Below are 12880 nucleotides of genomic sequence, written 5' to 3' on the forward strand. Positions count from 1 at the left end.
ACACACACACACACACACACACACACACACACACACACATAACACACACACCAAGTGTGCCAAAGTGAGATGATAACCCCTACTTATCTGGGCTCACACACTACAGATCACAGTACTTATTGCATGCTCCACGGCTTAAGTCTGACATTAATATAACTTTAGGTAGTCTTATGTTAAATGACATCAGCAGACCTTGTGGAGTATGAGAGTTTGGATGCCTGCATCAACTGCATGAGTGAAAAAGTGAAAAGCAATTCCAGTTTTGATGGTATGGTATGCACACTTGTCCTTTGGGGAGATACACACACACACACACACACACACACACACACACACACACACACACACACACACACACACACACACACAGCAATTGGGCTGGAGTAAGATTAGAACTCCTACCTATCTAGGCTTACACACTACAGATCACAGTGCTCATTGCATTGCAATGGATTTGCTGTCTGCTTAACTAAGTTTATGAGCATGGGCAGTGGTATTGTTGGCTTGTTTGTGCACTGCTAAGCAGTGTGCAAATGGTTGGCGCATTGCTTACATCACAGACTTAATGTTCCATAAACTGACTCCAGTCCACAGCTAGCTGTATTCCAGGCCGAGATTATGATATGATTAGAAAACTCAAAGCTGGATTTACATATGTACTTAGGTCCATAAATGAATCTACAGTTTCAATCACTGTGTACTGTATGTAATACTCACCTTTCTATTTATGTCTTTCAAATCTCATATGCTTAATTTGTGATGTATGTATCAGCATATTATACTCCTGTGACAAAATGGTCAATTTAGTCAAGTTATTTAGCAGACATGCCCTATCTGTAACACATGTTATCAGTACACCCAATTTCAAGTCATCTACATAGAGACTATAGAATGGATAGGTCTACAGAGAAGTCTGAACATGTTTGGGCCTAGGACAGAGCCCTGTGGGATACCTTGACTGTGACCAATTATTCCACTTGTCCAATTGCTGTATACTTGCCATGTCCTATATGTAAGCCATGCAGCTATCCATCTTATCAAGAGTGCATCATTACCTAGTTGTTCTAATTTACTGATCAGTGTTTTGTGTATTTCCCTGTAAAATATATATAAATTACATCACAGTACAATTTTTAATTCATAGCTGTTATTTTGTCATAGTACCTCATGTTGCAGGTGGTACTTACATCTATTTTCAACATGTACATGCTGATACATGGTTTCACATCTCAACCTTTACAGTTCTGATACTGACTGATCTAGTTTTTCCTAAGAAGTTTTAAACAGGTCTTGGATATGCGGTGCAGACTCAAATGTGTAAGTGATATGTGAAATAGGTTAATACTAGTATAGCACACACAGAGCCATGGTTTGCAAAATAATACTTATTACTCCTTAAGACAACAAGTATCTGGATATCTCAGGGTTAGAGCGCTGAACACCATCACAGAAGATACCTGCCTTAGTCCTTTGAGCTACAGAGGCTGCTTGATAAACAGGGGATCATTCATCACACCATCACCTGCATAAATATGTACTTTGCTCTTCCTGGTTAACTAACACATAATATGTAAGTTAAAATTGTACATTTCTGTCCTGATGCTGTGTGGCATATTAACTGTGTGAAATGCTCATAATGCATAGGTGATTTATTGTTATGGCAGTTACAAGGGGGCACTGCTGTTTGAGGGATGGGGGAACAAAAGCCCATGTTATGATTGGACACACACTAGTCTGACTCTCATTTAACCTCACTTTCTAACATGTCCCTTGAATGAAGTACCAGTAATCTGTTGCAGTAGGACTGCATGAATATTCCATGCATGAGGCTTACCGAATACAAATGGTGACATGTTAATGGAATGGGTGTCTGTAGTCCCATATGGATGTAATTTCTATCCAAATAGCCCAGTATAGTTGCCAACATAACATACCCGGTCCATAGCTACAATGACACAACGTTATCCACTACACTACTGTGTAAGCATGGACTTACCTTCAAGTGTAGCAGTTGATACAGCTGTAGTTCAGGGCTGACTCCGTCTGATGCAATCCATACACAGCCAATACATGGATAGGTACGAGATGTGTGATTTGGCTGGCATCAATTTTCATATCTGTATGTGAGTAGGAGTAAAGTGTTAGTCCCTAGGTCCCCATGTTCTAAATGAATGTGCTATGTGTTGTCTCTTAGCTAAAACCAGGGCATACTGAGCATGCCTACATCTGCTTACAGGGACATCAGCAGGGGGTTCATCCTCTGAGTCCTCCTCTGACTGTGGATGTGCTGACCTACGCACTGGTGGGGGGCTGTGTATCCCTTTCCTTTGCTGATCTTGCTGCAGTTGTTTCTGCAGGATCAGATTGTGTAGCATAGCACATACTGTGAATATCTGTGCAATGTGGCTGGAGTAGACTGCAGGGCTCCACCAGATATATTGAGGCACTGGAACCATGACTTCAGAAGCCCAGACACATGCACTATGATGTTCCTAGTTTGTGTGTTTGCCTCATTATAGTGTTCCTCCATGGGTTTGTGTGCATTTCTGATGGGTGTAATCATCTATGCTTCCAGGGCATATCCATCATCCCCCAGTAAATGGCCCTGTGGGCTATCTCCCCTAGCAAACTTCCAGTATGACTGTGATGTGTGCCAGATATGGGAGTCATGATACCTGCCAGGGTTGCCAGCACACACATTCATGATAATCCCCTGGGCATTGCACATGACTTGGCAGGCGATAAAGTGATATCCCTTGTAGTTAATGTAGATTCTACTCTGGTCACCAGGTGGTGCTTTGATATGTACATGAGTGCAATATATGGCTCCCAGTACTTCAGGGTAGTGTACCACATGGTAGAAGTGTTGCATATTGCTGGCCTTCACCTCAGGGTCAAGGGGAAAAGATATGTGCTCACTAGCATGTAGGAGCATAGCATCCAGAAATTGGTGGAGTATCCTGGATGCAGATGCCTAAGACACCCCATCATGTCCCCAGTTGGTCTTTGAAAAGTACCTGTAGCTAGTATCCTAAGGGCTACATGTACCTTAGTTTCCACTGGGATGGGTTCCCCTCTGTTAGCTCTGGCTCTGAGTTGAGGGTGACAGAGTTCACTGAGCTCTTGTAATAAGTCACTGTCCAGCCTGTAGAACTCTACAATCTCCAGTTCATGTACCTCCTGTAAGGTTACTCTGGGCCTCAACACTCTTCTCTTCTCAGCCTGTGCCTATTGTCAACAGCACCAGCAGCACTGACTTCAGCATCTAGCACATACAGATGTAGAATAGTTTCAGCAGCCCCCAACATTATCTCAGTTAAAATTTCCCAAGTCTCTACTCCAATGGTTCAGAGTATTGAGGGGAAATCTGAATGTAGGGAGTATGCATACTTTATACAGTTGTGGTGTAGGTCCACCATGTGACATTTGCTAATTCTGATACATTTTAGCTGCTTAAGATATAATTGATATACTTTAAAGACCCTACTTTTTTGTGCGATGTGGTGCTGTATGCCGCGCTGTGCCATGCAGTGCGGCATAGCTTATACTAAAGTATATATTATTAATTGAATATATCTGGTTTGAATTGATAGCTGCCTACGTCATCACTGTGCCTTGGGTAGTCTGTTCTTGTGAACATGCTAAGCTAAGTGGAGTGCCATGCAAACACACACACTGAGCACAAAATATCCTAAAAGTAAGATGTCATCTACATCCAGTGGAAATATCAACACCATGTAGGAGCCGAAATGAAAGGGCTATGGAGACGCGGTTGCTCCTTTAAGCGATTCAACAAATGTACCTCATTTGCATACACATTCATGCTGACAACCTGGAAACTACACGGTTCTTAGGTGTGTAAGATGGGTAACAGCACAAATGCACTGTTGCATGGACCCAATGCAAGGTCCTACAGTACATTTGTGAAAAATACATTATACGTGTTTATTTTAAATTTATTTTCTATTAAGCATGTTTGCTCAATGAGGTGCATAGTACAAACATGCGAAAATTATTTTAAAAAAGTATTATTAATTTTACATATCCCCTTCCTTTTACAAACATCAACAATGTATGTTTTGCACATGTATGTATGTGATATACTATTTTCAGAGGAGCTATGTCCATATTTGTGGACTTTTACATCTCTTTCTGCCCATGTACACTCTTGTATGTGGAAAATTTCCACGTACACTACGAACACGGGACTGAGACTACACAGATGTCTTTTGCCATGTTGGATCACTCTACCTGTCTCATTTGTATACGATTCACCTGCTTAAGCACGAATTTTCATTGCACGGAAGCTTCCCTGTTTACGTGTGCTCATGTGCCGCTAAGCAACACTTACTGAATCTAAAAATGTTTGCGCTTGTGTACACATCGCGAAGCAATACATACATGAAAAAAAACATGTAGGCTTTACTGAATTTACACCATACACCTGATACAAATGATACAGAGGTAAAACAAGAAGGCAAATAGGCCTATTTACTTATTGGTTTCACTTAATTTAATATTACAGGTAAATAAGATGGGTTTAAAGGGATCTTTTCAGTTATGGTTAATAACAGCAGTGCAAAAACATGAAATAATGTTAACAAGAACAATGTCTAACAAAATATAGGTAGCAGTTACAGTCACAAGAAAGTAGGGGACCAGGAAATTACAACTGATTACAGCTATTAACAACAACAGTCATCTAGATAAAGAAATAAAAATAAACTCACTACTGTGGAAAATAAGCAATAAAAAGAAAGGAATATAGTTAACATTAGCTGTTTGCATACTGAGACACAAATACATTGCCACATTTTCAGTCCATCTGAGGAGAAGGAATATGTGGATTGTATAAGGAATGATCTTAGCTGATTCAAAGTAAGACAGGATGCACAGGCAGAAAGAAGATATGTGATACATTGAGAAAGATTTAAGATGGAGTATATTTCTTATGGATAAGGGTACCATTAGAGCGTATTTCCCAGATGGAGAGGGACAGAGAGTGAGCATTTGCTAATGAGGGGCTTACTGTTATTTGCAGAAGATGTGGATGCATCCAGAAGCTATACTGGAATACTGGAATAACTATAATCTTAACAAGTGAGAATCCATCTTCTATGGTAAGGAAATTCTAAGTTGCGTAACAGATTGTTAGTATACCTTCATTTTATTAAGTGTTTTGATAGCATGCTTACAACCTAAGAGCTCCACGTGGATATTGAAATATCTAAAAAGAGACACTTGTTCTACATAAAAGAAGGTAATTGGTTAATTACTTTCTATCCTTTGTGCAACAGAAAACTAGAAGACAAGACTGTTAGCATACAGCAGAATGTTCGTTTATGAAAATACTTAGAGACAGAGAGTGCGAAAGAAGACCACAGACAGTTGAAGTCTCAAAACTGACCCTGTGGGACTTCACATGGTGTCAAGACATAGAGGAATAAAGCCCTAACTGTCGCCTAGGTATTTTGGGTTCAATATGCTGCTTGAGAATCTACAGCAGTGGCAGGGAGGGCTGGCTGTGCTTACCCCAAGGAGAGGTGCTTATTGATGAAGCTTCCTGAGGGGAGGTGTGGTCTACAGAGGGCAGTAGTCTTCAGACATTGTTTTTAAGATGCAGAGGAGAGGCAGGAGAAACTGGAAAGCTCAAAATAACATAATAACAATGAAGCTTAAAAGCTGAACCCCTCCCAGCACTCCCTTAAGATCCACATTAGCCCAAGCCCACATCAGAGCTAGTCCAGGGGCTGGCAGTCTGAGCAATAGACATGGGGCACAGGGGTAGGAGTGACATAGGATAAATAAGAGGGGACAAAAAATAATGCAATGAAGAGTGGACAGCAAGTTCTTATCCTTGACTCTGCAGATATAGTTAGTTAGATGGTCTGAAAACAACTGAGTAACTTCAGACTTCAGAGTCCCTACAGAACAATACATGTTCTAAACGCAGTAGAGGATAGGACATAATAGATCTTATAAAAATCTACAAAAGAAACCTGAGTAAATGACTGATTTCCATGACATGGTGGATCTGTCAGTACAAGGGGTTAGTGGACTGGCTATGGTGTGCAAAGAGTACTTTAAGTGCATGGAGCACTGAGATTATGCTAAAAAAATGGCTAAATTACATCCTGGCTCAGCACTGCTCTAACACAAGACCCAACCATAGTAATGCTTAGAGGGATGCTTAACAATTGTTAAACATCCCCCTACGTGCAGTTAACATCAAGTCCGCATTAAAGCAGACAGTGCTGACCAGTGAATAGAAGCAGCAGGGTATGAAATAGCTTTGTTTCAACTCCCATTTCTACCAGCTGACTGCTAAAGTACACAAAGCATTTTAAATTAAACTGCTTTCCTTGGACAAGGAATAGGTAAGGATATCAACTACTCCCCCTGTGCTTTACTGGCTTTCAAAGCCTTCACAACACACCACATTTTTTAATTTTACTTTTCACTAGCTAGTAGTACATGGTGCAGATAAATCTCTATGCACTATAAAGAATTATAACTAGATCTGCAATTGCCACAAATTATTATGTGTTCTCCACATGGATGCCGAGATTCACATTTCAAGTGATTTTCTTGGCATTCAAGTCTCAGACACATAACACAGAAGTTATGATCTGTGACCCAATCAAAATCTTACATGTTATACATATAAGAAGTCATTTTTAAGAAAAGGAAGGTTTAAAAAAATTAAAAGTTTAAAAGGTTAAGGAACTTATATCATATGAAGCACTTACACGTGTGATGCTGACTTAGGGATGAGTGGGCATGGAGTGGGTAAGGATGGGTCTCTTCTCATTTACTGAAGATAAAAAGATGATAAAAGAGTTAATAAAAGAAAGAAAATGTCACAGCCAGCTATTCAGTATGACAATAACAGGTTAGGATGACCAGAAAATACAAGTTTAGAATAACATTTAATGAACTGAATATAACACAGTATCTTGACCAGTTTGCTGTTCTCTGGGAATGTGGTGCCAGACAAAGGGGAGGTTATAGAAGAGTATAAATGCTACAGTAGCATGCCAAAAGAGTTCATTTTCCGTTTAAAATGATTAAGGCTAACACTTCATATTAGATTTTAATAATAAATATTGGTTTCCATTAAATTATCAAGATATATTTATATTGTTTTGCTCAGGCATTAACAGCACAAAAGTCTTAGCATACTAGTTCAATTATGTATGAAAAAAATCATTCATTGTACTGAAGACATTTACTGCTGTTTGGTTATTGTTAGCTGTAAAGTACAGCTAAATATAAGCATTGCTCTGCATGAATACAAGCTACTTGCGTTAGTTTACAAAGTTTGACTTAAGTATATGTTTTTAAAACCAGAAGGACTAGTTTGACTTGTGGAGAATACCTTTATAAAATGGCACTCAAGTAAACACGTGTAACACTCTGAAGAGACAAAGTTAAATGGCAGAGATCATTATGTCATTTATAGCAGTGACATTCAATGAGAGACGCATGCCAAATTATAATGATGCCCTATTATGTTGGGGCATTCAAAATTAATTACTCTTATTCCTGTGTAGTGCAGGGGGTCATTATCTTTATTGTATGCAACACTATGTCAGCGTATGACTCAGTATAATTAACAAATGATAGCTTATAAATATCTTAAAATATGCAGTTTGCATTTATATTACTCAAGCAATAATGTAATGCAGCTCACATTAGCCTAAATGGGATGTCCTATTCATTAAGTATACTCTTAAATTACCCCAAGTGGGTTATACAAAACAACTTTCCTTTTGTTTTTACTATAACAAGTTTCAATAACCCCCCAAAAATAATTATAATAATAATTATTATTATACTGTAGACTCTGGCGTAAAGAGACAAATGTCATTAAGAAAGAAAGAAAAAAAAAACTTTGTGACATTTGTGTGACAATCTTCCTGTTTGGGGTAATAGGAAAAATGTATTTAATAATGTTCACTGATTTTAATATACTTAATGCTCACCCTAGTAAATGCTGTGAGAATAAAGTCACATATTCAGTAACATATTTGTTATATAAAGAAAAATTGTGTAGAAATTAATGTCTGCATAATTATATCCATAGAAACACTATCAATGTCGGTTTTGAATATATTTCTTTCCAAAGTGAAACCCATATTCAAAATACTTACAATCTATGCAGTTCCATTTGCATCTTCTGATGCTGTTTGTCAGAAATAAGACCACATGACACACAAACAGACCAAAATGGTTCCTTTGAATACATTCTTTGAATACTGGCTTGCACTTTCCCATCACTATAGATTTAGATATCTCCCCTGCATATCATAAAAATCATAAAATTTTACTAGGGATTGGCCATTAATTTGTTGTCAGGCACCTGAAAGTTAATTAAAGCAAAATACACCATGTATAACATTTAAGATATACAGTAAGGCATATGAGGAATCATCTGCATTTGTTATTCCAAAGAATTTGCCTCATATAAAAGTCATATTATCTTTGTAAAGAATAACATGGGTGCCATATATTCTTTCAACACTGTTTGCTGTTATGATCTGCTGTTTAAACCAAGCACACAAGTAGCAGGTGTGTTCATTTCCAGACATTTTTCAGAGCTGAACTGTACATGCAGAAAACAATATTGCAAAAAATACATCTAAAAGTCTGTCAACACGCCTTATTAACGAGTACTGGAATTCATTCTAAAGAAAGCATCTCTAATAGCTTTCCCTTGTATTTCACTAGTCAGTCATGAAAGAATATATATCAATAATAATATCCAAGAAATAATATACAGGGATGGAAAATTAAAATAGTACTTACAGATGTATGACACATGGGCATGCACACGCACGTGCGCGCACACACACACACACACACACACACACACACACACACACACACACACACACACACACACACACACACAAACACACACACACACACATCACAAACCATGCACCATCAGTAAATAATAAGAGTTAAAGAACAGAATATGTCCACTTTCAAAATGCCAAATAGAGTGGAAGTTGCTGGTAATGCATAATTTTTGGTTTGCAGGAAAATAAGAACATCAAGAACAGTATAAATTAAGCGCCTCTAGATATTTACTGCATGAGATATTCTTTAAGCAGTTAATTATTAGCCCAGCTGCAAAAAGTCAACAACAGCAAATGTTACTTCGTACATCTTATTGTCTCTTCACTTACTGAAGAGAGGGAAGACATGTCAAATCAGTTTCACACTGAATCTAATACTGTGTCTCATTGTTCAGCAGTAGGGAACCGGCCTCAATGGCATGGAGAGTTTAGTCCCTGACTATGGTTCTGGTGATCCAAGTTCAATTAGTGTTTAAGTGCTTGATAAATGTGGCAGGAGTGAATGGGTGTACCCATCCTGGAGAGGAACATAGACTAAATCATGCTACATGGACTTACAATCATTCAAAGTAGTGTCAGTATCATGGGCACATTCTTAAGACAGGCTTTACGCACCACCCAATAACAGTCAAACACTCATTAAAACAATTTACACGTTAAAAAAAATGTGTGTGCAATTGATAGGTGGGGTTTTTGATATATAAAAGCAATAGACTTATGTGTAATTTTATTTGATGAAGTCCTAAAACGAAAACACTGTGATTCAGTTGTAAGTTTTTTTGCTGGCGTTTTAATAAAGTGTTTATTTTACACATGACCTACTGCTTCACAACTGTTTTTGGATTTTACCTTACAGATGTCTTCAACTTTGGGATGCTTGTGAGGGCACAGGCAACTGTCATAGCTGCCTGTATGATGGGCCCTCTCAATGGCTTTCACCCTTTACTTAGTAGAGTAATAACCTAGAATGGTGGGGAATGACTTCTGAGGAAAACATGTTGATTGACATGCACAGAGAGAAAACTCTCTTAAAAAATGCTTTTCTTTTAGGGACATGAAGCTACTAAAGTAGTAAAAATGCATTCATTTTTTCTAGGCTCTGTACCTACATGATGATTTATAAAAAGTCAAGCAGAAGGCCTTGCACAGGTTGATGGGCACCTCAACATTCTTGATGCTGGGTGAGAGTCAAAGATGTGGGATAATTTCCATATGGATATCTACTGCAGTCTTGGTGTCACTCCTTGTGTGTGTTTGATGATGCAATTGTCGGCATACTTACTGTGACAAAAGACTTGGAGACTTGGGACTTTGAACATAGTAGTACAGTAGGTGATGTCTTTTTCTACATTCTGTACTCAGTGTAAAGTGCAACTTCTGGGGGAATGATAAGCTCTTGTGTGGACTAGGATAATTCTATGACAGGAAAGGACAAAGTTAAAGCAATGTATGATATCAAATTGGATAATGAGTAGGCCTACTTATGAACTGCTATAGAGAATAGTGACAGTTATCCATTTATGAAGAAGTGTCAAGATTTTAATGTATTTTGTAGGGAACATATATATAGCCTACATTTTCTAAAAGGCTTCATAAATGAAGAAGACATGCAAGTGAAGGGTAGGTATTACTCTCTTTATATAATTATTTATTGATGTTCGTTGGATGAAGTATTGGATCCTTCCCAGAGGACCCATTTCAGCAATGATGAAATGCAGCCAGTGCAATACACGTTATCATATTGCAATTATCAAATATAAAGCAGGTGATGCAAGGGTTACTTTATACAATATGAAGAACTGTAATAAGGTAGAAGAAGTTCACTACATGAACTGTAATAAGGTAGAAGAAGCGCACTACATGAACTGTAATAAGGTAGAAGAAGCGCACTACATGAACTGTAATAAGGTAGAAGAAGCGCACTACATGAACTGTAATAAGGTAGAAGAAGCGCACTACATGAACTGTAATAAGGTAGAAGAAGCGCACTACATGAACTATAATAAGGCAGAAGAAGTGCACTACATGAACTGTAATAAGGTAGAAGAAGCGCACTACATGAACTGTAATAAGGTAGAAGAAGCGCACTACATGAACTGTAATAAGGTAGAAGAAGTGCACTACATGAACTGTAATAAGGTAGAAGAAGCGCACTACATGAACTGTAATAAGGTAGAAGAAGTGCACTACATGAACTGTAATAAGGTAGAAGAAGCACTACATGAACTGTAATAAGGTAGAAGAAGTGCACTACATGAACTGTAATAAGGTAGAAGAAGTGCACTACATGAACTGTAATAAGGTAGAAGAAGTGCACTACATGAACTGTAATAAGGTAGAAGAAGCGCACTACACTTTCTTTCTCTGTCATGCACAGAAGATAATGATGCCAGCCATTCCATATGGTTTGAAAAAGGATTCAGACAAGACCTTGTCAATCAGGTAAGGGATGTGGTTTAGAATACTGTCACTAAGGATTTTCCTGTGATGGCTACATTATGACACTTCCCAAACATTACCCCTTCCCAAAAAAATAGTAATAATGATATTGGCATTCCTTCCATATTATTACAAAAAAAAGTGAATCTGTGAAATGTTAGTACCATTTCGTTGTCCTAAACATTGAAGAATTCATAAAACGTAATGTAACCCTGTAGCTTTTTTATGGTTTTGGTCTGGTTCACAGTGCACTGCACATCTTCACTGAGAGTATAGTTGAAGAGAGACTTTCTTTCTGATAGTGACTTCTGTCGTGAATGATGGATGGTTCAGGAATTCTCCAAACTGACTGCCATATCTAAAAAAAGTACACCCAAATGACATTCAAAAGCTGCTCAAATTACACGATTTTGTAGTTCTGTAGTTTTGATTGTAAAGTTATTTTGGAAATAGAGGATTGTGTGTTGATATGATTCCTTGTAGGGTGGAAGACATTTATTATGTTAAGATATACAGAAGTGTATCTCTTTAGCCATATCACCACTAGTATTAGCATTTTGGGCTTTCCTTTGAGTTACTGCCTTGTACTGATGATACACCTTTTTATGCTGTAGGAAATCATATACTTTAATAAGCAAAATGCTCATCTTTTCCAAGGTGGCAGGTTTGGAATCTTACAGTCATCTTCATCCAGTCAGTCTTGATGATGATGAGTGTCCCATTTCATGTCTCTACCATGGAGACAGTTTTTACTTCTATCCAGAATGCCATTATCAGCTATACATATAGAGGCAGCATTAGTCAGAATGACTGCAGGAAGATTTATTGAATCCCTTCAAAATACATTTGTGTTTTTCAGGTTGAATTCACATCACAATGATTCAGCTTGCAATGACAGTAACTGATTTCACTGACTAAACAATGCATGAAACATATATCATTAGTCCAAGTTCACTGAAAGCTATATTCAAACCTGATTACCAGGGGAGTATCTTTTTTTCATTTAAAACATCAACCCCAGAGATGATTATAGTTGGTGCTGTAAGAGCGACCATCCACCCACATATTGCTTCTAGCTGCTTTTTTTTGTGTAATGCTGCTCTGAAAAATAAGTTCATCAAAACAACATACAGCCTTTTATCTGTTAAATAAGGTGCAAGACAGTCGAAATGCATCAGCTACTAAAACTACACGCTGCTCTGACAAAATCTACTACCAAAAAATCGAATACATATAATGCAACAACATTTATCTTCAGTTTCAAACACTAGAAGAAAACTAAGCTTCGCATAACCATTTCAACACAAAGATTTAAGCTCCTTCCTATTCCCCATGATAATGCTAAATAATCAGTTTCTGGTTTTGTGCCCCTTCTTTGGTATGTAAACTCTCCATCCTTACTTGAGTTCAAAATTGCTTGTGTTCCCTACTTATTTCCACAAACCCCTGTTCATATCCAGCAGCAGCTAAACTTTTTTAGATTGTCAAACAATTCTGCATGTTCACTCAAAACTGCATAAAATAGCTATCAGTTTTATATATCCACTTGTTCCTAAATCTACTGCAATACATCTTCC

General features: G+C 37.9%; 1 protein-coding gene across 1 annotated transcript in view; it reads right to left on the minus strand.

Annotated features, from left to right (window-relative positions):
- The window catches only part of PPFIBP2 (PPFIA binding protein 2), a gene marked incomplete in the record, with an annotated part of 2221164 nt that overhangs the window by 1552519 nt on the left and 655765 nt on the right, over positions 1 to 12880 (minus strand).

Source organism: Protopterus annectens, chromosome 17.part0, assembly GCF_019279795.1.
Source record: "Protopterus annectens isolate FY-2018-M chromosome 17.part0, PAN1.0, whole genome shotgun sequence".
Lineage (NCBI taxonomy): Eukaryota > Metazoa > Chordata > Ceratodontiformes > Protopteridae > Protopterus > Protopterus annectens.